Here is a 4,004-nt window from a genome sequence, read left to right on the forward strand (position 1 = left end):
GAGATGGTGCGAGAAAGGATCAACGTTGATACCGTCACTTTGTCGAAGTTTCATCGAGCCACGAAAGGTCTCTAGACTTGGATTGGGTACGGGCGTCAAATTCCTGGACGAGTTGAGGGATTTTATGAAATAGCGCTGGGCAAGTTAGTGATAGGTACCTTGAGCTCCCAGCATTCTTGGATTCCTGGGTCGTGAATTCAGAAATTCAAGATGCCTGGTATCAGATTAAAAAAGAGAGGAGGCAATTTGATCAGCAGTCACGTAATAAGGAACAAGAGTTTTCATCGCTCTAGTGCCAGCTCGAGTACTAAACAGGGTAAATACGAGCCCTCGCAATTGACTCGACTGTGATGGATTATTCGTGATGCTGGCAACAAGCGCACAGCGTAATTGCCATGCTTTTTTCCTCATTAATTGAATTTTCCCCGGAGGAAAATCTCCCTGATCCTTTGATATTATTATTCATCATTTCGCGGATGTCGATGTGTCATTTATTATTTTTTAAATAGACGTCAGTAAAATTCCAGTGAATTGAAACTTTAGGGAAATCACTGGTTGAAATTTCAGGGGTAATTTTCCAAGAGCCCATTTTATACAAATAAAAAAGAAAAATTACTGGGACCGGAAGTATTCCACCCACCTCATCTCCAAAAACATCAAGAATCACTATAGGATTCTGAATGAAAAGCCGATGGCACGGGAATGAGACGGAAAAAGGTAAACCGTTGAACGGGAAACGAAGGAACTTGGAGGTAGAAGAAATCGTTGGAGAAAATCCGTTAAATTCATTCCACCGAATTATGCAATTGAATGGGCTCTCTGTTTTCAAAGTGGGTCGCATCCGGATAAAATGCTTTCCAACGATTATGCCAAATGAGTTCAATAAATAAATCCACCCCCAACCCTTTCCAATTCTACGACTATAACCCTTCAATTTTTTTTCTACTTTCCGTTATTCATCGTGGGTATATGCCGTTTACTTTGATTCTCCATTGGATAATACACGAGTTGATGGAGTGCCCTACGCATCTGATGCATCAAAGAAACTGCCTTGAAAATTTTTCGCTGCCAGTGGAAAAGAAAGAGCCACCCATCCCTCCTTTCTGAGCAATCTTCCTCCATTAATTTTCTTTCCATTTCACTCACCGTCTTCATCGTCCCTTTTATATCCGCATAACCTCGACGTCACTCAACACAGGACTGAGTGGAGGTAAAAAGCATTATCGGGATATGAGGCATATGGAAGACGAGACCGCTAAATTCTTTCGGGAAGAATGGAAAATTTTTCCACGGTGAGAAGCATCACCGAGTACTTTATAACCGAATTGAATTCTTCGGGGGGTTCGGGAAATATGAATTTTATTTTTCCAACCAACTCTTCGTCCTCCAGGAGTTATCCATAAATTTTCAAGTTCAACCCGCTGTCTTCTTTAAAGCCACACCGCAACGACATGCACGCGGACCTGAAAGAAAAAAAAAACAAAATACATAACCCGGCCAACGGATTCCAGAATTTTTCCTCTGATCTCTCTCACCCCTCTGTCATTCCCCTCGACCGACAAACGTTTGCAGCGGCCGTTGAAATATTCATTCCAATGACGAGGAATTTAATAATCAGGTTATTTCAAGAGCGAGATCGTCTATCTCGACCACGTGCATATCTAAATTCTCCTGGTATATATATAAAAGAAATCCGCTTGAAAGATCACTCGGGGAATTCCTCCCCATCCCCGTGACTTCTCGTTCTATCATTCAGCGATCAAAGAGTAATAAAGTCTAACCTCCAGACTCCTCAAACTTAACTAAGATAAAACGCAGTTGAACAAAGGTGCATGGGGTACTTTAAACGCAACAGCACGTTTTGAAAGTGACGCCCCTGGGCCAACCGGGAAATATATACTATAACGCTAGGTATGTATATGGGTAACGCTTGGCAAACTTTCCGTTGTCTGCTACAAGAATGATAATGCGAATGGCGCGCCTGGCACGTTTTGGATTAGGTTTCGAGAGCGGTACACGGATAAAGGACGCCTAGTCGGAGAGACGAGAAATTCCGGGAGAGGATGGGGGAGAGGGTAGGATAAGAGAGAGAGAGACTGGTAGGGATAAAGGCCCTCTCCACCAATCCACGAAGTTGTGGTTAAATTTGGAAGCTGCTATAGCCTGGGAGGAAGAGCGAGATTTTTCACTAATTGGTATCACTGGATGGAATAAATCGACCTTGAGGGTCATTTGAGATGCCCGATTTCTCTCATTTGACCTTCAAGATCATCTGACACTTGTGGGAAGCCTCTGGGCTCTCCGATTTGACCTTCAAGATCAGCTGAGACGTGAATTAACCCATGCAACTCTCCCGCTTGACCTTCAAGATCATCAACCGCCTAAATCTCGATGTTTTCATCAATTTATTCCTCCCCTGGAATTCCAGTCGCTAAGAAAACTGTGAAATGAACTGAAAGCCAGCATGAATTGATATTAGGTATTTAATAGACATCTCTGGGGAGTTGCTAGAGGAAAGGTGAAGTCAGGCGTAATGTTACCACGCGGCGAGAAGAGATTTCTCATAAGCTGAATCCCCTTCCACCACTCGCGTGCAAGCGAAAATACAGTTGTGAGAATACCTAGGGTTTGGGTAGAAGAGGCGAATATAAAGGTGAAAAAGAACGAAAAGTAAGATCGGCTGGTGTGAGAGAGAGAGAGAAAAAAAAATAAGTAGGAGTGGAATCGAGTGTTTCACCCAAGCGGTGGTGTGGGGGCGCTCTCGGCGGGTTTTACTCGCCCAAAGGACAAGCCCCCAGAAAAGCGGCCGGGGGAACGGGGGGATGTATAAAGGTGAAAGAAAAGAAGGGATAAAGTTAAATCTGAGTTTTCTCACGGGTAAACCCGGGGGGGATTACCTGGCCGCTTTAACTTAGCGACGCTAGCTCGTTTCTCAGGCTACCGTCTTCTTGGTGTCACCATATTGGATACTTTCAGCGACAAGAAACGCGCCGGGTGTGAAGGAGTGAATGAGAAGAACCGAGAGAGATGGCGGGTACAGGAGTTGGTGGAAGAGGGGTGCCAAGATGAAGAGGGAGGCAAGTTGAGTTGAGGAAAAGAAAACATTGGAGGTGTACAGTGGTGTGGGTGTAACCTGAGCAGGACCGTTTATTAGAAAGAGATTTGATATATCGCTGTTGGCAGCCAACGGTGGAAAAAGGTTACGCGGAAGATTGAGAATGACGCGGCACCTGCACGCCATCACGGGGAATCCCCTCCCCCAGGTCCCGATGTTTTACCATTTTTCCGACAGGGGGAGAGAGGGGATTCATAAACAATGGCGGAAACTCAATCTATTAGTTCAGCTTCGGGGATTTTTTCTGTTTTACTCGTTGTGATGGCGACCGAGTGTCAATCAGATGCTGGGCAGCGGTTGGCGCCAATAAAATTACCTCGGATAACCAGTCGGTCGTGTTTTATTTGGAAATCTCGAGAGGTTCACCGGAAAAGTTTCCCCTCGGGGAGGAGAGGGCCATCTGAATTTTCCCGGGGAGGCGCAAATCACTCCCATCTCCAAATACACACATACAATCTCAGTCGTTGGGCCCGCCTAAACGCCCTTTCTTCTTTCATTGGGTGCATTTCCGAACTCCTTCACACACACATTTCAGTTTCTGTGTTATCGTCGGGTACCCACTCCTCTTCGTGATCATTCATAAAACATGAGTCTCCATCAGGTACTACTTCATAAATTTTCAAGCGCAGTATCAGGGACGCCATTTTGGTACGACAATTTTTTTTTTTTTGGAAATTTTTCCTTTTTCCTCTCATTCTGTCTGTTCAATCTTCCTGATTCTCGGGGTTCCCGAAATCGAGGGAGATTTAGCAAATGCCTGGGACAATCTCTTCATTATTTTTCTTGGTAATGCGGGATCGATGGGACAATTATAAGGTCTTGGCGTTGGCAATCGCTCAAACGGGATTCATTGAGGGTGAAAAAAATTGTCGGCTCGAGAAAAAGAGGA

Source organism: Fopius arisanus, unplaced genomic scaffold, assembly GCF_000806365.1.
Source record: "Fopius arisanus strain USDA-PBARC FA_bdor unplaced genomic scaffold, ASM80636v1 scaffold00033, whole genome shotgun sequence".
NCBI classification, from domain to species: Eukaryota; Metazoa; Arthropoda; class Insecta; order Hymenoptera; family Braconidae; genus Fopius; species Fopius arisanus.